Consider the following 25,146-nt stretch of genomic DNA (forward strand, 5'->3'; position numbering starts at 1 on the left):
CTTCAATTATATTGGAAGCCTTTACCTACCACAGGACAGTCAAGCCCAGGCAAGATAACCACCTGGAATGGAGACATGACAACTGATTGCTAGGAAAAAATAGATCCAACATCTTAAACAGTTTATCCACACATCGCACTAATTCATGGCACTGAGGAAAACTTTTTGGTTTTAATTTGCAAAGTTAGCAGCTCCTTTTTTGCTGTCACGCAGACAAAACTCTGGAGCCTAACAAGCCTTTGGAGCTTACAGTCTCCTCATTGTCCAGTCCTCCAATCCAGATCTACACAATAACCTGATACCAAGATCATTTCTGGCCTTTTTTTTTTTTCTTCCTGGTTGATCACCTGTGAAGTTAAACATAAAGAATGGAAGGAGCCCACAGAGTGGAAAGAGAAACAGTAAACAAGCCACTAGCTGGCAGGTTGATGGTTCATCTGGATCTCCTGCAGTCAAAGTCTCTTTTATGACTATGTCCTTTACCCCAGCTTTCAGTTTAATCACTGCCATGATTAACATTTCCTCTCCAACTCCTCTATGACTCAAAAATCTTTTGTAGTACACAGGTCCCAGCCTACCACTTCTGAGTTTCTTCTGTTTCCTCCTATGCTTCTGCTTTTCTCTCTCCCCTATTCAGTTCTAACTTTCCAGCTTTCACTCACTCCAAACAGGCAGGTAGAGCAGCTGTCACATTAAGTTTGAAGCTGAAGTATTCAAAAAGCTTTCCCCTTTTTGGAAAGCATAAGGAAAAAACATATCAAAGGGTGCTGTCTAGCATGTTTTACTACATGTTTTAACTTGCTGTTTTGTTCTATTCCTGCTACTGCTTTAAAATGTATTTTTACACAACAGGATAACATGCTGTGGCAGAGCTCGTGCATAAATGGTGACTATTTACCTGAAAATAATTTATTTGCAAACTAAAAATGAATATCAGCTTTTTAAGTCTCCTAAACATCTAGGGAGAATATCCAAGTGAGATAAGAACTTAACTTGCTTCAGAGTTTAGTGTATTCACACACATAAATAAGCATTTCTGTAGTGATGGGTATAAAAATCATCCTACACAAAGGCCAAAGGCACATCAGGGGCATGAAGTCAGAGCCAAACACCAAACAGTGCCTCAAGTCCCACATACTGAATTGTGGAGATTCATCATCAAGTCCTTGCTACTGTCTCTATGAACACAGAAAAACAGCCAACTATTACTCTCCTCACTACATGACGTTACAGTATACACACATAGAGCAACCAGAATTAAGTAAGAGTGGAGAAGACACAAATGAAGAAACAGTAGAAATCCACATTCAATCCCCTGTCCTTCACAGAGCAGACTTCAGCATTCAGAAACAAGATTGGGGTAGAAGAGACATCCTTATGACACGAATCACCACATACAGTCGACTAACTTAACCTAAGATAATACAAACACTGTGAAAGACTGGTTCATGATTTGTTAGAAGAGTTTAACAGAAGTTTGGATCTGGATTTTATTGGGTATCAATAGGTTTGAACAACTAGTCCTTCAGAGACTTCTTCCATGGCTCTTCAGAGCACTTTGCACACATGGGCCAACCCCTGCTAGCCACCAAATGCTGCTGAAACTTCCCCTGTTCTTAGCAGGAGGCTCCAAACACTGAGCACTTTTGAAGAACTGGCCGCAGCTCACCCTCTAGGCAGCATTGCAAAGCAGAGCAAGATATTCCTGTTTGAGAATCTAAAACGTTTATTTGCAACATCAGCAACTATTGTTCTTAGATATAATACTGGATACAGGAGATAATACCTACAGACTTGAAAACAACCTGCAGGTGGCATTTCTGAAGAAAATTGCAGGTATAATTTGACAGAATTCTATTCAAGGTGACACCAAAAATAATACTAGAGTTAGAAGGTGAGCTAGACTAGTCTTATTTTTGCATCTGGTGATTTCATAGTTCACTCTGATTAGATAGGTGGCTTACAGAAGTAGGACATGATGTTACATTCTCACTGTTTAGGCGAGCTAACACATGCTAAAACTATGAACTGAATACCCGCACTAGGATTTTATCCATTAACAACAAAATTTTTCTTCCTAGTGAAGATAATACAATGCCTTGGAGTCGAAAACCAAAAATGCTGATTAATTACATTCCTGTTATTCAAAACCCTGTAGGCAGCAGCAAAACTGTCAAGAGTTGCCTTAATTCTGTACTGCTGCTTACTTGGGAAAGCAAACAACCTGCAGCTTTGGAGAGCACTGGGACCATTTGTAGCTCAACAGAAATCCAGTACCTAGGGCTTCTGCAGTATTCTTTCACTTGTAGGTATCAAAAAGCCAGAGGAGACACGTGCAGGTCAGGATACGACACACCAGTCTCGCAACAGACAGATCTTTTGAGTGAAAGAGAAAAATAACAGAACACCCTTCTTTCCAATAGCTGAGGAGAAAGAGCTATGAATTTGCTGCTCAAGGTTGAACATAAAAGATGACCTATCCCTCCTCACATTAAAGCAAGACAAAAAAAATCTAGACTTCTGACTTCCCTATCGCCATTTGTGAATGGCAACATGCATCTCAGACTGTAGTCCAAGGCCCACACGTTCCAGAAATGGACTTCTCCTCCCCATCCCTTCATCTCAAGACAGGTACAGCAATACCAGTCGGCACTTCTTGACAGTTCCTGGAATGTTTCTGTCCAAAGACAGCAAGTTCTTCTCACTCGAGGGATGCTATCTATGAAAGTTCATCCTTCCAACAGCCCAGAGCCTGAGCATTTAGCAAACTGTAGTTCACAATGCATTCATATTTGCTTATGTGGCCTTTAGTCGACTATTTCAACAGGTGTGAAACAATTCCCATTATATTTATAAACACCACAAAGTGTATATAAATAATAATTGACTGGATGGATGAGAACATCTTGTCTTCATTGCACTTGCTACAGAACCTGTGAACCACACCAAAAAGCTGCTGCATATAAATGAATTATTAAAACAGACAAAATTTTAATTAAGTGCCTTTAGAGAAGTTTAATTTAATTAAATTACACAACCAAAGACTACTGTTACAGTCTGAAAGATTTCTTTGGGAAATGACCTATCAGTAGTAATTTTATTGCAATTCTCCTTCCTGCATTTCAAAATTTGCATGAATACATAATAAAAATTCTAGACACACCTTTCAGAGAACAGCAGAGTCCAACCATTGAATTTCCTGTTTTAAACACCACAGAGCACTCTGAGTAAAAGTTGCATGCCTAGTATCATGAAAAACAGCTATACCTTACTAAAAACAACTATTGTTAAACTATAAAAATCAAACTTGAACTATTACAGAAGTTAACCTAGTTGCTGCAACAGCTGCTCAAAAACAGAAGTTAGAAAACTAGAACAGTTACAACTGAGGGACAACAGACATTTGAGTTACTTTTCTGAATCAGTCTTTTCTAATATAGATATAACTACCTCATCTAACTGTTAATGTTACAGAACCTTAAATACAAGTGCAAGTAGTAAAGCAATTACTGTTCAGTTCTTTGATAGGCAGAGTTTCTTTAGCTTACCAAGGTGCCATAAGGTTTAAGTCCTACATAATCCAATGTCATCAATTAATAAGAAATCCATACCCCCAAAACTCAAAGAGCCAGTTGCTGCAGATTAAATACTACCTTAATTTTTACTGTGTCTATTTGACCTGAAAAACTTTTATGTAATTTGCACTTCCACTTGTCTTCAGAAACTATTTCTTCAATTTTCCTCCTGTTTCAAGACCTTTCTGGGCATTGCCTAGAGTCTCCAATAGTGACATTCTTTTCTCTCGCTATATTTATGCCTGAGGACAGGTTGCCTGCCTTTGGCATTGCTAATTGAAATAGGTTTTATACTGATGATTGCTTATCTGAATCCATTGACAAGCTACTTAATCCCCTTTTATTAAAATCAAAAATTTCACTTTTTCAAAATAGTTGTGCCGGTTCTATTTTAAGGGCATAGAATGAACCATTTAGTATCACCACTTTCTCCTTAGAGAGACCTCCACCCTTTGCCTGCAAATAGTAACAACCCTATCCAGAATATCTATTTCAGCTGACTACATCTATGTTCAGGGACAATACTGACCCCAGACTAACTCACACATAAATAAATACAACTTCAAATTCTCAAAGAAAAGCCTAAGCCAAGGCTGAACTTAGCTTATATTTAAAGTACCTCTTCGATTTGAGAGTATGATCAGCACAAAGTCAAGCCAGTTGCACTGCCCCTAGGACACACTCAGGCTACCAAGGCATGTATACCATCCCCAAATAGCAGCTAACAGAATTCAAGAGCTCCAGACTCCCGAGATGCACAACCTAGAGACATCAGGACACCACGTACCATGTAGGGCTTGTAGGACCCAACAGTCACAAAAGCTCCATTGTGCCAACAGCGCTGGTGTGCCGTTGACCTTATAGGCTCTTACACGTAGCCAGCAAGCAAAGCAGTGTCATTGTGAGGTCCCAATTTACCAACAGCTCCAGAACATTAGCCAGATTCCAGAACATCCACAGCATGAAAATTCAAGCCTATCTCTACAAATACTTGAATTTTTATTGCAAGTACACAACTTCCTTTCTCCAGTTAAGGAGAAAGGCATGCCTGTGTCACCTCACACAATAAGGTGTTTTCCTGCATTACATAGAAATGTCCTTCCTATCCCAATTTGATGAAAGGATAGCCCCTAAATTTAGGGAGGAAGACATTATTTGCTGCATAGACTGTGACCTTATTTGTGAAAGAGTAGAACTGTCCATCTGCCTGTGACTTAAACACTGGAGAGCTATAAAAGTCAGCACAGATAAAGCATTATTTTGCAGGATAGCAGAAGAGTCAGCTTTTCTTCATAACACTATATGAAGCCAATAGCTTACTCTTCATTACTGTGCATTCTATTACTGTCGTGGGAAGGGAAGAGATATTCCCCCCTACCTTTTAACAGTAAATTATATTAACACAACTTCCCAGTCCACTTTGTTCATGGAGGAGTGTGACAGTACACCTAACATTGCTTCTCATCATATATATGTGTATATATATATTTATATGCCAAGCATTCAAGTACAAAAAAGCTTTTAAATAAAAAGCTTGTTAACAGTTCAGTCTGATAAAGAAACAACATGAATACTTTTAGAGGAAGCGGAGATTTGGGGGGAGGAAGGGGAGGAAGAGAGTTGTTTGTTTCGGTTGCAGGAAAGATCAAAATGCAGACAACGTTTGGGTTGAAAAGAGAACATAAAAGATGACCCCAAAGTGGAATTTCCACTCCCTAAATGCTGTACGCTGAAGTCCTCTTGTTAGTCTTCATCTTTCAGGTTCAAAGCTTTGAAAGTTATCCTTAACTCTTAGGAGAGGTTTTCATGGTTTATCTTTTATGCTCTCTAGAAGAGGCACTATATTTTCCTCGGTTACCTCGGTCCCTTCTAACACAACTGCAGAGTTTCATAATGCAGTGATATTAAGATAATCCAAAAAAGCTCATTTGAAGAGACAGACATACACCAGAATGCAAGAACGCTACCACCCAGGCATTCCTCCACAAACTTTTTAGAAAGATTTTATGCAAAAGGTCTTTTATAGTCAGGTAAGTCAGACATATTTGTAAGTCATTTTGCCCCTTAGGTCTAGCGAACGCGATTTTAATCGCCAGTGGAAAATAACTTGTAGTTAATAATGAACAATATTAGGAAAACTCCCTCTCCCCATTTCAGTCATCTATACTAATAGAAACAAAGGATATCCTTTCTCTAAAAGAGATTTTCCTGTGGAGTCCCTTTTTCTTTTAAGTTATATGTCTAACAGTGTTTTGGCAAAGGATGGATGAGCTGAATGTGTCTCCTCAGTGAACTGAATGCCTCTTCTATCAAAAGATGTAATTATTCCTTTTAAAGCAAAGGCCATATAAGCTTGCCTCATTTTGCACATGTTTTTCCTCCACCAAGCAAGAGCAAATATAAAAGAGACTAATTCTTGGCATTAAAGGAGGAAGTACTACAAATAAGTATTGACTTTTAAAGATCAGAAGGACTGTTCTAATAGCCAAAGCTCCTACCCACCCCCCGCCCCAGATTAAGAGGAAATTTCTTAGGGGGCACAAAACCAAAGTTTACTTTAGGCATTATGAAGTGGCCAATACCTGTAAAAAGGCTGCAGGATACAAGACTGATCCTTTTCAAACAAGTCTGGGACACATTTCCCTGCTGTATAAGATGATGCAACTTCATTAAATCAAGAGGTTGCATACGCTTAAACTGGCAATGACCCCTTACCTTACAAAACAGTTTATTGTTCTCTCCACAACAGGTAAAGACCATCTTAGTAAAGTCAGTGATACATTTTTAGTTTGTGCCAGTCTCACCTTTCAGAGCCTGCCTTATGTTTAGTCTGGGTTTTCATTTGAAATGAGGTATTTTCAGAGATCTTAACAGCAAATTTGACTTTTCTATTTCTGGGCAGAAGGATGCCAGACCTCTCCACCACTACAAAGAAATGGTAAATTTGGAGTGTACCAAATTAGACTTAATTCCTTCTTATTCAAGAGCCAGGAGTTCCTCCATAGCAATTATATGGAAGTTGAACCCCTTTAGGCAGTATAGCTGAAGTAACAGGAAAAGATATTCTTTGCTATTCCTTATTCCTGCATACGAGAGAAGCAAGTAGCCACTTCCAGTTCACTGTGTTAAAGCTATTAATCTTCTCTAGTACTCTCGCCTGCTTTCAACTTTGAATCTTACCTCTTCCTCAGCACAGCGCATACCCCAGGACCTTGTAAGAAGGCAGCACCTTCTCCCCGCTCCACTCCACACAGCAGGGACTCTGAAGTTGTCACCTTCAAACATAGCCACAATTACGCACTTGCAGAAATCAGTGTTGAAAGACAGAGAAAGCTACACAACCTGAGGGATATGCATTTACTTCTACATAAATCGTCCCATGGACTAGCATCTAAAGACACTAAAATAGACAAGGGCTGGAAACAGAAGGCCATTTCCAATAGCTGCCGCCTTTGTTCCACGCGGGTAAGAGATCTTCCAGAGTCTGGCATAGATTGATGGAGACTCAACATTTCTTAATTGCCTAGCAAAACCTTCTCCCTCAGTAGTGGGCTGAAGGGATATATGTGGTAATTTAGTCCCAAAATATTGGCCTTCAGAGTACCAAGCTGTCCTGGGAAGAAGAGGCAGGATCCACAAGAAACTGACCTCTAAGAAACTGACCTCTCCAAACAGAGGCAATAGGCAGCAGTTTCATATACAAAATTTCATTTTACTAGGGCAGGAAGAGGGGGAAAAAAAGATCAGAGACAAACATTAAAGCTGAACAGAAGCTGTGGCTTCTCTAGATCACCTTTATATCTATTTTCCTGACAATGTACTAAACATCATAATCTTTGGAGTACATCTAATTTGCTTAAGTACCAAAAAAAGAGGCTGACATGAACCATGGATTTCACCCAATCTGTTCACAACAATTACCATGATAAAGTATAAGCACGATGCAACAGCCTTTTAGTTCCCTTATGTAGTTTATGTCAGAGGTAAACTGCACTACATTTTATTACACAGAAAAATGCAAGTGTACCCATTGCGCATAAACAAACTCAGACTTTGATACTTTTAGTTACATAAAATCTTTAGCACGTAGAAAATCACTATCCAGTCACTTATTCACTTACACTAGGGCAGGTTTCTGTTCAAATTAAGTCACACTGATCTACATAGATTTTCCTGCATATTCTAACCACATTTCCTCTCATACTTTCTTTTGTAATACTCGAGGCAGTCTGATAAACATTCCACCTCCTGCAGTTAACTCTAAGACACTGTATTTCCAAACATGTATGCCACCTTTAGTTTTGCCTTATAACTCACTTTCCCCAGCACCTACATTTGTTTACTTTGAATTTGAAAGTCTGTTTCTATTACGCCAACTAACTTAGTGCAAGGGAAGGGGGGGGGGGAGAAGCAATCCCCCCCCCCCCAAAAAAAAACAGACTAAGGAAGAACTAAAAGAATTAGATTTATAAGCTATAGACTAGGTTTTGACCAAAGTCATATGGTAACAGTAAGAGTTTTAACAGTTGTGGGTTTTTTTTTTTTTTTTGGGGGGGGGGGGGGGGGATGACTTACACCCAGGTTTGGCATAGAAAGTTTTCATCAGCAAAAAAAAGGATTATTTGGGAATTTCATTTAAAATTTTATTTTTAAGGATAAGCTTGATTTCAGATCTTTTTTGAAGCAGTCTTTGTTTGGATGCGCACAAGAAACTAAGTAAGTATAGCCTGAAAGTGTTGTATTTTTAATTTTAAAACACAACTTGTATTCAGAATTTTACACAGCTTGGTCATATCCTTTTCCTTACTTTTGTCTTCAGCTGCAAGTCTCCTGAGATATGATTCACTTCTCTAAAAGCATGCACACAGCAGTCAGCATTATCCCCTTATCACATTAGTGCACCAGGGAAAAAAAACTTTAACTTTTTAGTGGAGTTACCTTAAAAATAAGGGATCAAGGGTCATCAGAAATGACCCACAGTACATTGTAAAGGGAACAAGAGTTTGAAATTAATGTAGTTATGTGATGTGCAGAGTATCTCATTGGAGCACTAATGCTCTAAATCAAGAGCCTCAAAAATAAGAGGGCTGCACTGGCAAACGGCAGCCCCGCTCTAACTGAAACGCACTATCTCGCTATATTTAAAGACAACACCTCAACAGTTAAGTATTAGAACATTTTAAGTGAGATAAACAAGCATAAGACACAGGCAAATATCCTTGGTTATTTAATCATCCTGAAAGCAGTGTGGAAGTGTGAGGGCGAGTTCAAAGGTCAAACTCTTCTTTCAGCTTCTTGCAAAGAAAAGAAAGCTTAGCCCATTTTACCTTAGGGAAGAGAAAGAGGGGGGAACTGGTCTTTCCATATGCCAGCAGTAGTTACAGCATTTCATAACACAGGAAAGGGAGCGTATTTACATATACAGGGTATATGGAATCTTTTACTAGGACAAAGAATTCCACACCAGGATCCAGGTTGGAGGGAGCTGGAACAACAAACCCCCAAAGAACAAAGAAAAGTTAAGGTCTACTTTACATTTCCCCAGAGCTCCTTAATTACAAAGTCTCAGATTCTTGTAACTTAAAAGTTTACTGTAATCACCATTTTGAAAAGTCAAGTGAAACCCACAGTTCCCCTTTAAAATTATTTCCCCTGATCACAGTAGTAACTTGGCACTTTTTTCCCCCCATATAAAAGATAATATTGATATATCAACACTATTCTAAATGAAAATATAGTAGTAAGGAGCAAGAAGATATATTCTGAAGGTTAAAAAATAAGTGCTCAAAAAGTAATTACATGGTCTAACGAAAGGGGAAACCAGAATGAAGTAACCTTTTGTAAGACAGTCTGATAAAGGTGCTAAAGTTTATTAGCTTCCTCTTTCTAGCCCCTACCCTAAATCTTGCTCTTCCCACCCCTACCAAAACAAAGCAAAAAAAAGCCATTATCCACTTAAAATGAAAAAAAAAGAAAAGAAAAAGAAAAAAAACCCTCTAATCCAAAGCCTGGAAGCCATTCTCTAAACACTACTTAATATGAAACTTTGTTTACAAGATACAAATATAGTCCTTTCACCACATTCAAAACCAGAAAACATCCACTTATTTAAAGAAATGCCTTTTCTATTTCGATCAACAAGAATGTAGGTACTCATTTTAAATTTAAATTCAGCCTAATAGTGCCATATGAATGCTTAAAATTTATATATGATATGCCCTGTTTAAGAACGTTTAAACAAAGGAAGTAGGAAACCTCTCAAAATACACAGCAAAACTTAACGACTTTTTAAAAATATATACTGATTTCAGCATGGTAAAATTATTCTCTTATGCTTACAGCCAGTCTCCAGAAAGAATAAGTGCAGTCAGTGTAGTAATTTGTCCCACTGGAAATTCTGTATAAAACATCCACCTAAAATAAACAAGGCTTCGCAGCAAGAATCGTCAGCTGCCATTAAGGACACACCTTAAAGTTCTTACCACACAGTAACTAAACAAGTACAAACTAGTGGTGACTGTTTGCTACTTTTGTCTGAAAAGTTAATGAGATCAATGCACTCCTTAGTATCAGATCTTAAGGTAATTTTCTTAAAAAAAAAAAAATGCGAGAGACAAACAACCTCCAAAACACGAGTATCCAGGACTGGAGTGCCTGATGCATTATCAGAATGCCTAAGGTTCTTGTAAACACGAATATAAATATTAACATTTAAACCTGACACCACATAAGCATTTTACCTTTTAGTGTTAACTGCTAAGAATACTAGTGCTCCGGCACTGGAAGGCAGCTGTTGTTACCCTGCCTTTTCTTTTGTTGTGCTTAATCTCTTGTCAAGTCATTCAACCAACTCCAAAGCGATGAAGACATAATTGAACAACCTTAACTAAAAACTGATCTACTGTTCTTAAATAGCTACCTATACACCCCTTAACGAGCCAAACAGGCTCGCGTATTAAAAAGAATCTGCAGAATTTAAATCAGCAACTCAGATGCATGCAGAAGAGTTGCTCTGGCTCCGGGCCAAGCCAATCAATAACCACTGTAATAACCGTGTTTCTGAAGTTATTTGTTGTTCGTATTCATCATTCTGAAAACTTAAAGACAAAACTTGAAAACTCGCACAGATTTCAAAGAGGAGCTGGAAAATATGAAATCCAAGCATTTCGCACAGCAGTCCAATATTGCTCATTTTTTCTAAAACTGTTACAGAAAGATTAGTGATCACAAAGCCACATTCTTGCCATAGATCTTAAAATGTTGACTCAGTTACAAAACTAGTAAAGAAAAAAAAAAAGCCTTCTCCTCCACCCTTCCCCTCTTCCCTCCCCCCCACCAAAGAATGCAGTTTATCCTACTTATTTGAAACTGTCCCTTTCTATTATCCAAGGGAAGGCTTAAACCTTGGTGAAGACATCACAAATTAAAAGTATTAGCCGTATTCCCAAACCTACAGTTAATAAGAGCTCATAAGAGCAATAAAACATGGCGTTAAAGCATTTGCAAGCCATTGTCACAGCACTGCGCTCCGATACCTTCGCAGACAAAACCAGCCCCCACCGCGCCTGCGAGCGCTGGTCAGCAAGTCAATGCCTGCTATTCAACTTGCAGTTAGGCGTTTTATTTCTGTGTCTTCCAGATCACATCGCTCCTGCGTTTCACGGCCTAATAAAATGCGAGGAATGATACGCTCTCTCCCACCGCAGCTGAAACTGCGTTATTTCCCTCTCTCCTTTTTCACACATTCTTACAAAAACTTCCCTTTTCACACAGTTCTGTAAGAAAACGTTTCACTGTATCAACTTCAGTTCCTACTTCTATTTTCGATTTTCACTAGATCCTTCTGCTGCTGCCTCCCCCTCAAACCCACTGGCAGAAACTGATGGAGTTTTAAAGCTCTCAAGGTCATTTTAGAATTAAAAAAACAAAAAACAAACAAAAAAAACCCCGAAACCCCCACAAAACTGTTGTTGCCTTAGAAAACCTTCAAGCGCACAGCCCCCTGAAGCAAGCCCCTTCCCAACCCGCACGCCTGCCACCGAGCCGGATCGATAACCCCGGCGCGAAGATTTTCGCTCCGCGCCCACCCCGCGCGGCGCCGGCCCGGGCGCGCCCCCCCCCCCGGGGTCCGGAGCCTTATTGTCCTCCCGCTCGGCAGCGTCTTTTGTGGCCGCAGAAGTCAGCGGAGGCTCCATTATTTTCTTTTTATAAAAAAAAACTTCCTATGGCCCTTAAAAATAATAATAATAATGAAAAAGGAAGCGCGATGCCACAGGAGCGGCCGGGAAGGCGTCGGGCTCGGGGAGAGAAGCGACACAAAAACTGGCAGAGCGGATCGATAAAGTTTTCATTCCCCCCCCCCCCCCCATCCAAGCATGAGCCACCTACTACCGATCCCGCTGCCAGGAACATCTTTGACTCACAAAGAAGCCCTCGCTTCCCGCTTCTCCCCCCTTACCCGGGGGGTGGGTGGGTTAAAAATAAAATAAAATCAAATCAAATCAAGAGGCCCCCGGGAGCGGCGTGTGCCGTGCTTGAGCGCCCGAACCCAGGTGCGCAGCGGGTGATGGAGACACCTAATGGCGGGGGGAGGTCGCCGCCCCCCCCCGGCCCGGCCCGGCCCCCTCGCGGGGCGGGAGGGCGCGTTACCTGCCGCGGCTCCTTCCCGCCGCTGGGGGGGGCGAGGCTGAGGCGCCCCCAGCGGGGAGGGAGCGGAAGGACGGGGCGCCGCACACCTGGCCCCCTCCCCGCGCACACCTGCCTCCCCCCTGCGCTGGGGAGCCGGGGCGCCGCGGCGGCGGGCGGCCCCGCTCTGAGGGGAAAGCGGGGGAGGACGGGGGGGGGGGGCGCCTCCCTACGCCCCCCCTCCTCCCCACAGCGCCCCCCCGCCCCAGCCTGCTGCGCACAGAGGGAGCCGCAGCCCGCCCTCCCTCACCTGCGCCTGAGCCGCCTCCCCGGCCGGCATCCTGAGGTGGGGCAGCAGGGAGGAGAGCGGGGCGGAGGAGGGAAGCGCGGCGGCCGCCCGCGGAGCCGCCCGAGCCCGGAGTGGCGGCGCTGCGCTCGAGCACTGTTTGTAAATCGCTCCCGCCGCAGCTGTTGCTCGGGCTCCACCGCCCCGCCCCGGGCCCCGCCCCCGCGCCCAGGCCCCGCCCCCGCGCCGCCCCGCGCCCCGCCGCCGCCGCCGTTAAATAACGTGAGGGGAGGCCGGGGCGAAGGGGGGGGTTACGTCGTGAGTCCTGGTTGCCCCGCGGCGGCCGCCCCTCTGCTGGGCCGCGGTCCCCGGGGCGGGGGGAAAGGAGAAGCGCGGCCTCACTTCTCCGTTTCCCCTCAGAAACGGGGGGCGAGACCCCCCCCCCCCCCCCCGCGGCTTTGCGCGGAGGCAGCCCCCGGCGCGGGCCGCTACCGGCCGCATGGGCCTGGTCGGCGGCGCCCGTCCCGCCCTCGCACGTGCCGATGCCAGCAGCGCCCGGGAAGCGTTTCCCGGCGGCTTCCCCGTGTGGCTCGCGGGGGCGAGGCAGCCTGGACCGTCTCTTCTGCCCTGCTTCTAGGAGCCCAGGGGACCCCCAGCTGCTGCGGAGCAGCTCCCTTAAATAGGTGCTCCCAGCACCTCAAGATGTTGCACACGTGAGGAGGGGAAAAAACAAAAAAGGCAGTTCGCTGCCAGCTGCTTTCATAAATGGGAGAGCGCTGCTAGTGCACGGTTAGTGGGGAAAAAAATGTAGCCCTCACCAAAAAGGACAAGAATTTCTTAATTTTGCGTTTTTTCCATCTGGCAGTCGTTGTCGGCAGCGCTCAGCTGTGCGGCCGGCATAGCGTCGCTTCCCTAAAGGTAGATGAGCGGGGTGCTGCAGTGGCATGAAATGCAGCAGATAAAGAGTTAAAATAGTATTTTTAAGCATTTCACTTGCAGCCGAGGAGCTTTTCAGAAGTTAAAGGCAAATGGGATCTGTAATGCAGTTAGCAAAGCACTTAGCAGCCTCTCCTAGACTCTGAGGTTGGCGCCTTCAAGTAAATGGGATAAGGAAGGGGAGTTTCCATGTGGTCTCTTCCCTTGTTTTCCACCCAAAGATACAAGGGGTCTTGTTAAAGTCAGTTCAGTTTAACATCATTAGGTTTGGATCACGCCCACAGGCTTATTTGCTTGAATATAAAAATCACCCTGCCTGAATGGAGGAAATTTCTAAAATAATTTCTTCTAAAATTCTGGGTTTTTATTTTTTTAATTTTTTTCAGATTCTTTTCCCAGTCTAAAATAAGAAACACTACTCAGATGGAAATTTTGGTCACTTATGTGGCAAATAAAGATTAATCAAAAACATGACAAAATGTGGTAATATATTTTCTCACCACATAATAATTCTGGAAGATGAAGTATCTTTACTGGCAAATCTGAATCTTCCATCACACTAACTTGAAACAGAATTCTGTAATGAAAAGAAGGCCAAAGCTTATAACAAGACCAAACTTTTAAAAGTTACATCTCCAAGACCTGGCCCTTCAACTGGTCATACAGGTAAATGGTGCACCTCTACCAGGTGGCTGAAAGCTAAAATACATCTGTGTGAATCAGCTGTATGAAGCAAGACCATGAGGTTTCTCCTTGGGGTTGTCTGCTCCCAGGCAGATTTTCAAACAGGTCTTGGTCCTCCTGCTGCTCAGAGTGGTGCCTCGCTGAGAGTTTTGAATTGATACAGGAGGAAACCAAGGTAGAACTTGTTGCACACTGAGCATTTTTGTTTGTTTGTTTTCAAGTCTGATGAAGTTTACAGTGTGATATATCTGAGGAAGGTGTTTATGCATACATGCAAAGTATTCAACTGTATTGCAAGAGCTTCACATTTCTTTTTAAGTTGCTGCACATTAATTTGTACTATGTGACCAAACCTGATCCCACAAACACTCCCAAGTTTAAGCATAGAAATAGGCCAGTATACTTCAGTGGGACCTATTACAGCAATATAAGTATTGGTTATCTAAAAATGGCAGCATGGCAAAAAGAGTGAAGTAGGATTTAACTAGCAACGTGTGTATGTTAACCACTTTTGCTGTTCTTAACGCTCTGAGTCACATGACTGTCTTAAAACTCGATGGCTGTTAAAATTTAATCTTTTTATTGTCTTGTGATTGTTGTATTTTTAAAGCCTGTCTATTGAAGACTTACAGACAATTTCACTGCCTACAAATGTCAAGAAAAATTAAACTTGGGATTCTGCTTTTAAGAGGGTGTCCTAAAAGACTCAAAGAAAATTGTCAGGTTTTGCAATACTTATTCTCATAACATGTCAACACCCATTACTTTTTTCACCTTTTCATTTTTCACCTCTTTGTAAAGCTTTTTCAGGTGAAATGTACTGACCTTCTTAAAATCAAGAGGAGTTTCACTGGAGCCACAACTTCCCTCTGGATGTCTGTAAACATGATTTAACAGAGAACACAGAAGCTGTGTGTTTTTTATGCACTGAGGTATGATACCACTGTGGAAAACATAAGAAAATAAAGACTTTTTCAGGAAGAATGAGAGGCCCAGAATATGTTAAAACTTTGATTCTTCCTTTTTTTTTTTCTCTCAAAATGTATTATATAATATCACGTTACATGACTGAAATGAAAACATCCAATTTATTTTTGCAGATTAGCCACAATGACCTCTGTGATTTATGCTCATGGCTCTGGAAATGTTTGATATGAGACAAGGGCCAACTTGTAGAAATATATCTTATATTTTCTTCTCCCTCTGTTTTGCCTTGTGTTGAGGACATTTGCTGTCTTTCTAGAGTTGCTTCAGCAATTGATGTATGATGTATGAAGTAAAAACTTCTACACTAATGCACAGGAAAGACTTGTCAGTCTAAAGACCTGTGTTTACTAGTATATGTTACTACACAATCTCACAATATTAAACCTAGCCCCAAACTAGACTTTGGAACCAGGCAGTAAGCCCAAAATAGTGATAATCTCCTCTATAACAACAGAAAAATAACATTGCTGAAAGCTGAAAAGTTACATTTCAGTGCTCAAACCTAATGTACCTAAATTTGTGTTCAAATTCTTTCAAAACTATGCAATTCATCTTATGTAAAAATTCATACTAAAAGTCCTGCAAACTGGTTTTAAGTCTAGCACTTCTGCATACTGCGCACATGAAAACACCAGCAGCCCAAGAGATACTGAAAACAGCTAATCAGGCAACAGGAAGCCTTTACCTAAATTTAAGTCTTTCGAGGGTTAGCGTGTAGTGTGGATGTTTGTCTAAAATAACTGACCCGAGCAGCAAAATGTCCAGCCTATACCTAGGAGCAGGACATGAGCCAAGTTTCATTCTTTTGCACAGGGACGCTCTCATTTTAAATTCATATTTAGGCAGCTATTAAATCTGGACCGTCTTGTGGTTAAGGCACAAATGGGATTTAGGGGATCTGGGCTCAGTCCCAACTCTGCCACAGACTTCCTGTGTGATCTCAGGCAAGTCTTGTCACTCGCAAGTCGCACAAAATTTGGCAGTTATTTTTTGTGCCCCTCCAAGCCCCTGCTCTAGCAGTCAAGTCATTACATGAAATTCTCAGTTCCCTGGTATGAATAGATAAATAAAGTAAATACTCAGTGTTTTTGCTTTTGAGGAGATAAGCTTGAAACCGTGATCGAAGTGTAACCTAAAGGCTCAAAGTTAGCAAATTTTAGAAGTCCTTTTTAAAATGATTTTGGGCATCTGGGCCATGAGTTGGAATAGAAAATTCCACCGTGTTCATTTCTGTGCAACAACTTCTGTTTGCGAAACTGGGATCATTTTACTTTTTGCTTACAGAATTATTCATAAATTGTTTGTGAGATGTTCAGATGAGACCGAGCCGAGAACACAGACAGACTCGCCTGTGAGATGGCTTTATTGGTGCTTTGTGGCTTGTTTTTGAATTTCCCCTTCACACAAATTACTCCTTTCAGCATTATTTCAGTAACGACTAAGAGAAAATCTAATGGTGTCAGATGATTCTCGTGTTTTTGCCTCTGCAGAAGTACACACAGTAGTATGTTTACAGGAAACGCCTGCTGCAGAGGCAGTTTGGTAGTTAGACACGGTCTCAGATTTGACTAACATGCTCACATGATTAGATTTACTAAATGAAGACACAGATGAGGCAGTGATGAGAAAGCTGCAAGCAATCAGGTTCTTGCAACATCAGATAATCCATGAAGCGACTTTGTGCAGTAACCATGCACAAGGCGCCGGGCTCCCTCCCCCCCAAGAATGTGACCGGCTCTTGCATTAGTAACTATCTCTTAACGCATATTCAGTTACCAGGCTCCTCTGTCATCAACAGCAGCCCTTTTTTTTCTTCTTCTTCCTTCCCCGCTTTGCATTCTAGGCTAAAAGTCCTGCATTCTTTAAAAATGCACTTGTAGGTACTTTTACACTCATAAAATGTGTAGGTTTAGTTACTTTGTGTACAGCAAATTTAACACAGAACAGCTAATTTTTATACTGTGAAAGAAACTGCAGGTTTTTTCTTTCACTATTTTATATACCCCGCCTATTTCAAATGCTGCGAGGCGCACCGACAATACAGCTATTAAAGATTTTCTGTTTGACCTTGATTTTGTTTTGTTTTCACTGAGTGTGAACTTTAGCAGACTTGAGGCATTACATGTCTTTACTTATCACAGTACATGCAGTGCAGGGACAGCCATGTAAACAGAGGCTCGTTCAATAGCATGCAGATTTCTCAAAGAAAATATATCACTTTCTCCCAACTCATTTTGCTTGAACAACCCACAGTTTTGTCAGGGTACTTTGCCCTGCAAACGGGTCCTTCTTGAAATGACGGCACACCATTATCTGCGCCTTCTCTTGTCTTGTGACTCGTGGGTGAAAGATCTTGGGGATCTTATCTTTTTTTATTCAAGCGCACATTATTTGGTAGTGCATATAACAAGTAATGGCAGCAGCAGCCCTGTTGTAGCTGTGGTGATATGAAGAGAGGAACGATTTGCACGCAGAGGTGATAGCTTTTATTAGAGTGATATAGCTGGGGGAAAAAAAAAAAAAGAAGAGCTTTCAGGCACACAGGCCGGTCCTCAGGACTGAAACAGAAACAAACTTGAGGCATGCATACGTTTCCCCGTGCAGTGAATGCAGACAAATACACCGGTGGAACATAAATGGTAAAAAAAAAAAAAAAAAAAAAAAAAAAAAGGCTACTTGAGGAGATAAGCAAACTCGGGGTAATGAAATTATACCCTCCGCCCAGTGCGCTCAGTTATCAGCAGCAGAGGCCCCAAACTTTTGCTGTAACTTTCCAAATTGTCCTGGCTGGTGTCACATGGCCCTTTACGCCGGCTATCAGGAGCCGCATCTAGGGACTCGCTGTTAATCCTCTCTCTTCCGTGAGCAGTTTGGGCTTCCAGTCTTTTCACTCCCAGTTTATAAACTCCTTTCCGCTGCTTGGGCTATGGCAAAGTGAGAACAGAGTCACCCGTGCTACTCAGCATCTGGCACCACTCTTCAAAAAAAAAAAAAATTAATATTAAATGCCCAGCCCTGAGCAGACTGTGCACGTTTATAAAGGTAGCTGTATGCTGAACTGGTGCTAACATCAGAGCCGAACTGTGCTGTTTGCTGGGGTGGCACACTCACTTTCTGCATTTGCTAATGCAAGTTTCCTCCCTGCCTTAGGTGAGCTGTGTTCACGTTTGTTACAGAAGAAGTTGATCTACACCAAAATCCGCAATTTTACAGACACTGCAGATCTGAACGGTTTGGGAGCTACACTGCAATTCTCACACTTGTGCTATTCTGTCAGTGTAATTTAAATGTCACCTTTTTCATCACTTCCCCTCCTGAGGTCATTTTCCATTTCGCCTTCCATTAAAAGTGTAGAAGTTTGCCTGCTCTGTTTTCACCTTAGAGAAACTTAACCAAAATTTCACACACAGCAGTAATGTTATTCACCACAGATATGTTGTCAAAATAATGGAAACAATCTCTCAAAGTTTCCCAAGGTTTTCCCCAACGCGAGGGAGGCATCCCTAGGGGAAGGGGTGTTTTACGCGCTCCAGGGCATGTGCCAAGGGCGCGCAAAGCCTGGAACCGCGCGAGAGGCTGATCCGAGCCACGGGCAAGCAAACAAAATTATCTGCCTTAAAACAGCAATATCAGACTTAAGACATGCGTGCATATTAATTCCGAGTTCAGGAAGGGCTCATTTTGTAAGGGGTTTTGTGTAAGATTAGCCAAGCCTTCGTGAGGTGCAAACCTCAGGCACAATGCGGTGAGTTAAATGAATTTTTGGAGACATACTTTTGGTATACTGTTTACCTTCGAGTATGTCCTCTTGCTCCCTGATAGCGCTGGTACAGCAATTCACTGACAGAGTACTACAGCAGAGGGAATGGGGTACAAAAAGCAATTTTTTGACTTTCAAAACTTCACAGCGTTAAAAACAAAAATCGTCTCTGATACAATGAAGGCGCTGATACGTTAATAATGGATGATGGGATTCTTGCACATGTGTTTATTAATTTATAAATAGCACAGAGCCTCGGCGTGAAAGGTGTTCTATAAATAGAAAGCTAATATTGATCAGTCCTGAAGTGGTAGCACCATTCCTGGAGGCCTGCAACATTTTTTCTGCCTAATCTGAGAGCAGAGAGAATTCCCTGAGCGCCGGCTCTTTGTTAACAGTATTTGTTTCTTCCTACAATCGCTATTGTCCCTTCCCCAGCGCTTCCTTCGCGTATCAGAAATGCAAGGAAAAAAATCTGAGGCTTCTTAACATTTTGGGTGCCACAGCGCTGGTATGACAAAAATGTGCATTTGAAAGGTTATGAGAAAAGACAAGCAGTTGTTTAAAATGAGGTATTAGCATGACAGTTGACAAAGGCATGGTGTGTCGCCAGAGCTCACTGGTTTCCAGTGCCGGTTAGCGGAGCCGGTACTGCTGCCTCAGATGTTCCTGAGCAGCGAATGTGCTGCCCCATTTTGAGAGTTATTGTTCAGGCACTGCAAGCAGATATCGTTTTCCTTCAAAACACATTAGCTTCCCCCCCCCCCCCCCCCCCACAACTGACTAGTAACCTGATCCCTTTCCTTACATTTGTTATGTTTATTTGATTTACATTTTTCTGCTTCTCTGTTCTTGCAAGAAGAAGGTTCTTGCGACTGTGCGAGCGCGGCAGTCGGTGCACTCAGCAAACAGGTGACAGACATTTGCCAGCTACGGTCGGGTTTAAAGGGGGAGGGGGACACGCACACACACACACGTCACACTTCCCAGCTCTAAGCAGCTTTGCAATAACTTTCCAAAAAAAAAAAAAAAAAAAATCAATCCCTAAATGCAGTTTCTTAACACAAATCCCACAGCTTCTGCCATAGGGACTGGGGCCAAAATCTCCCAACAACCTGGCGAAGGAAGTTCTGCCAGCGTGTTGCGGATGCTCCAGCCGATCCCCGTGTGTCCCGCTCGCGCGCCGGCGGCTCCCCCGAGCCAGGCAGCACCCCGAAGGTGCCGCGCGGGCACAGACGCAGGGCTCCCGCTCAGCCGCTGCGCTCTCCCTGCGTCCCTCACTGCCGGGATGTGCCTGGAGGAGACCCGGGGGCTCCCAGCGCTGCGCTGTCTCCAGTCCTGCCAGCAGAAACCTGTCAGATGTACGTGCAGGCCACAGTTTCAGCTGGTGCATATCAATATCATGCTATTGCCTTTAATGGAGCTACAGTAATTCACAGCAGCTGTGACTGCACCACAGCATTTCAGCATGCTCAAGGGGAGCTGGGTTTTTAAAACCTGTGATTGTTCTGCCAGGCCTCATCCTGCAGGCTCTGGTGCGGACCTGGCACCCCTTTGAAGCGTACCCATCATCTGAACAGGAGTAATCTCCACTCGAATGTGGAAATTCAAAGTTTGACACTGGTGTTTTGCTGCAATGGAGGTATTGTGTGTGGGACAGAGTAATAGCTTCCCTGCAGCCTGTTCGTGTCAGGATATTATTCAAATAAATCATCAGATTTTGCTTTGTTTTTGCATTGTTACATTATTTGCTATATGACTATTTTTTCTTCAAAAGAAATTAAATATTACTTCATATTGAAGTTTTTGAGAGTGTATTTTAAAGAAACTGGCATAATTATAAAAAGAATCTGCACTTAAAACAATTGTTTTCAAACCCAGCACCGAAGCCTCCCAGTAGCCCATGCACCCGAGCACCCTTCAGCCTTAAACTGCTGACGTGAGACAGAGGAAGGTGAGTTGTGTTCAGTGGAAACAAACACAAAAAACCCCCAATCGACTGAAATGACAAGTCAAATTGAAATGTAAACCTCTTTCAGTTTATTTATCGGAGATGGTGTTATGCCAGACTAGGTAAGAGAAAACTTCTTACATGGGACTTTTTTAACATGAGAGTGTTCTTCCAAAGTTAGGGGATATTATCATTTTATAATGAAGTTTTTATTAATGCAGTTTTAGCGAACACAGTTTGTATCTGATTAGGAAGGCAGAACATTCAGATTAGACTACATATAACATTAAACTGGAAAGTACATGTGCATGCATTCCTACAGGACAAAAGAAGAATATTTGTCTGGAGCATAGTGCAGTAGCTAGCTATTAATATTGTAGAAAAGCAGACCCCTCTCACGGGTCTCCTAATAACAGCTTTTGGGGCTGACAAAATCCTTGCCTGACAGATGCAGTTATAGCTTTATCAAGGACTTCTGGTGACAATATAAACCATGAGAGTGAAAAAATGCTTCCTGCTTCAAACTTCCTGCTTCTTCTGCAGGAACAGCCCCGACCAGTTTGCCGGAGACGTTATCATACTGTACGGTAAATTAAACCCTTTAAAGCAGCACACACAAGTTTAGAAAAATGCATCAATTGGTATTGCTGCAAAATGTCCCCTCGTGTTGTATATGTATATTTAGACAAATACCTTCAGCAGATGTTGAAAGGTATTAGTGAATGTCATCATTTTACAGAGTGCAAGAGACGCTCAATAATCCACTCTGCAGTGTTGGATAACAAGAGTTTTTGACATTCCCCACTGCAAGCTGCATTTGCAAGAGAAGTTAGGAACTCGATGGAGCACTGCAAGCGTGCGTGAAGCTGGATGTCTGCTTTAGGCATGCAGTTATCATACTTCAGGCATGGAAACCAGATAATTGTACGTGGAAACAGCTAATTGGGCAAATTTCCATTTCCTTTTATCTACCCAGACAATCACGAGAAGCTGGACAAATTCACTATGAATAGGTGCCCCCTTCATTTGGTACCTGCACCAGCACCAGAAGAGCTGAGGTTCTGCACCCCGCCCTGGCTCCCCACACAGAGCCGGCTTTGAAGGACGGAGATGTTCAGCTCCCGGCCCCCGCCCGAGCCAGCCTGCCCACCGCCCCGCTCCGGTCGCGCTGCCCTCGGGGAGCACAGCTTCACGGCAGTCTTCCTCCGTCCTAGGGCTCCGCTCTGAGCTTTTGTAGACTTGATTTCTGTGCTGTCCCTAATTCTGTCACTTTTGAGACCTGTGCACAAAGGCAAAGAGAAGAAAGGAAACACATGATGTGTCTTTCTGGTTTTGTCAAGAGGATATATGTATTTTTAGAAGTTGCAGTGAATACACATATGTGAGGGAAAGCGCGTGTGTGCACATGTACCATGAGATACAGGAACATTTCAATAGGCGTTTTACTATATTCTCAGTTTCCCTACCCCTAGCAACATGCTGACAAATCAAGAACTGCCATCCTATATACAGTGCTCCAGCTGTCAGCCTTAAGCAGCACGTCTCCTTGCCAGAGTACAGCGTTTCCTTTGTCTCAGCTTTGAAAATAAAATCACAATTTGTAAAATAGAGAAAAGAATTCTTTTCTAAGGCTGCCTGAGAAAAGTCACTAATCCTTTCTCTCCTGCAGATACTCTAAATGTTCATAACTGCAGCAACTGTACTGAACGAGGAGCCACGTACTAAATGATAACGGATTTGTGGTAGTAGTATGCCTTGCCTCTCATACAGTAATGAATAGTTACATACCATCAGCAGTCTCACTGTGCTACTCCAGGTAGCTATTACTTAATTTTATAAATATTTTCATTGAATTAAATTATTCTTAGTAAGAAATATTTGTCACCTGAACAGCCTTTCTTTTTACTTGATCGCTTTTCAAGGCAGAGAAAAGATTTTTTTGGAGCCAGCTATGAGTGTAGGAATCTTTGGCGCTAGCTAAGAGGGGGTCGTGCACCATGTTAATGTCCTCGACTTTCATGGCTTGTGCCTGAAGGAGAGGGATAGGCCAGAGGCAATGGGAGTTTTGTGGGGCTCTTAAAAACTGCATTGTGTGGGAATGAGCGACTAGAGAGGCACGATCCAATCTGCGTAGGTAGCACAAGTCTTACTTAAAATAGTCCACAGTTTCTTTAAAAGTGGTAGATGGCAGGAAGAACAGTAGAACCACTGATGCGTAGTGGTGCGAGTACTTTACAGACAGTGGTAGGTACCACTATACCCATTTTATAGATGAGCAAAAGGAGTCTTGGAGACGCACAGTATTTTGCCCACGATACTACAAGTCTGGGGCAGAGCGACTGAATGATGCGCAGAAATCCTTTAACGAGCACCATACAACACCTATTTGCCATCCTCTAAGGAGCCACAACCACGGACTCTCAGTAGATATCAAAGGAGGAACAGAATGGGAACTTGCAACATAGGGAGATTAGCTAGGGCTACTGTATGCTTTGATATTTCCAAGTACATATTTTTTTTCCCATCACTCAGACAGTGAAAAGAATATTTTTCCTTTTCATCTTTGTTCAGGCAGAATTCAAGGATTGGATTTGCCCATCACCTGGGATTTCTGGATATAAGGGCAGCTCAGACGAATTTCCATACATCCCAAATTCCAGAGATTTGTGTAGTGGGTGTGTAGATCACTTGTTCTGCTTTTCTTGGAAATGTTGGATTTATTGAGCACGCAATGTATGGTTGATCCACACATGTGCAATAAGTTTGATGCATCCCGGATACATCAGGTTTACTCTACGTGCCGTTACACAGCACATGTGCATGTATTTCTGGCCAGGAAATCCCAGAGAGAAATGTAGCAGCCCCAGATTAGCTCTTCATAGCCAGGGAAGGACTGAATGCATTAGAGACCCTCTGGCTTTGAGGAATATATTGGCTATGGCTACGGAGACAATACCTATTATCCCCAATGCAAAATCCCATGGGGAAATACTGGAAATTTCCATCTCTGGAATATTAACAAGCCTGAGCTTCACTACCCCTGATTCATTGCTATCGGTCTCTTAGGCCTGAATCTATCCAAGCTCCTTTTCCTCCTGCAATATTCAGGAAGTACCAACCAGGCTCTGTTTTACTTGGGGAAAGCTGCACAGTGTAGCTGAGAGCATGGTTTGGGCCATTGCAGAGGATCTTATTTCAAGTTTAAAATAAAATAAAATAAAATAAAGGAAACAAAGGGATCCTGATTAGATGGAATATTAGGGATGCTCATCTGGGATTCTCTCTCATTGTTTGCAAGCCAAAGACTATTAGGAAAAAACTCTCCACGATTAAAAAGAAATCCCTGAAACTGCTCCTTTAGTTGCAGGAGCCACTGATTTATAACACAGCAACAGGACAAAATAGGGTGTAACATTTCAAAAGTTTGCCAGAAGGATGGTGTCTTGAACTGAAATGTTTGTTAATCCAAGAGTAAAGCCCCTTTGCACATTAAATGAATCCCAATGAAATGGATGACTTCAACTATTATTAATTTAATATAATGCAAAAAAGAAAAAAAAAAGAGTGAGCAAAATTGTGCTGCTAAACCAGGAAATCACTAGGAATAAAGATGTGTTGCCCCAAGACTGGAGTTGGAATGAATTCCTCGAGTCTTAAATGATAATTTAAAACTGCTTCATTGCAGATTTGTTTTGAATATCGTATTTTGTCAATAGACAAAGGGTAAGCAACACTAAAGTGCTGCATTCAAAGCAGTCGTAATGATCAAGGTCAAATGCCTCCATAAACTGTGAAGTATTCAGATGTACTGTATTTCACTGGTTCACTTGTAGAGTTTTCTTTTCCTGTATCTTTTAATTTGCTAAATGATCTGAGAGCAACAAAACCACCCACATTTAATTAGATTTATAAATCAAAGGTGACAATTGTTTAGTAACCCGTATTATTTCCCACTGTGGCAAGCTAGAAAAATACAGACAAATTTATTTATTGAGCTGTTGTGTTTTGCAAGGACAGCCAATGTTGTATTGATCCAGCTATCAAAAATACTGTAGCAGAGGCAGCAACGTTCACGTGCCAGTGTCTCCACAAAATCACTGCTCTGGACTCCCCCTTTCCCTGCGTGATGTCTCCCATCTCTCAGGAGGGTGCAGATACAGCCATCCCGGGCTGCCGGGAAGGATCTTTATTGTTAGAAATTAAACTGAGGAGAGAGAAGAGACCTGCAGTTTTGCTTGGCACGTGGTTTGCTCCTTTCATCAGAAGTGATCCTTGGTACCTACTGTTGCAACTTTAATTATATCTTCAGTGACAGGGCTCCACCCCCAGCACCTTCTGCGAA

The 25,146-nt window shown here is 42.4% G+C and overlaps 1 protein-coding gene and 1 long non-coding RNA gene across 11 annotated transcripts in view; both read right to left on the minus strand.

Annotated features, from left to right (window-relative positions):
- ZNF217 (zinc finger protein 217) overlaps positions 1-12,683 on the minus strand; it is a 28,327-nt gene extending 15,644 nt beyond the window's left edge. For 2 of the 9 annotated variants that reach the window (XM_026099600.2, XM_026099592.2), the window contains exon 1: positions 12,511-12,683. The gene's annotated coding sequence lies outside the window, so the exon portion shown is untranslated. Of the gene's footprint in view, positions 1-6,755; positions 6,851-9,914; positions 10,178-10,315; positions 10,821-11,110; positions 11,525-11,963; positions 12,149-12,510 lie in introns of those variants that run through there. The other 7 variants (XM_026099596.2, XM_026099595.2, XM_026099593.2 and 4 more) reach the window with 7 other exon arrangements.
- An 8,187-nt stretch (positions 12,684-20,870) lies between these two features.
- Positions 20,871-25,146, minus strand: part of LOC112982871 (uncharacterized) — a 30,313-nt gene continuing 26,037 nt past the window's right edge. For both annotated transcript variants that reach the window (XR_010391920.1, XR_003259082.2), the window contains exon 3: positions 20,871-22,083. This is a non-coding gene — a long non-coding RNA (uncharacterized LOC112982871). The remainder of the gene's footprint in view (positions 22,084-25,146) is intronic.

Source organism: Dromaius novaehollandiae, chromosome 16, assembly GCF_036370855.1.
Source record: "Dromaius novaehollandiae isolate bDroNov1 chromosome 16, bDroNov1.hap1, whole genome shotgun sequence".
Lineage (NCBI taxonomy): Eukaryota > Metazoa > Chordata > Aves > Casuariiformes > Dromaiidae > Dromaius > Dromaius novaehollandiae.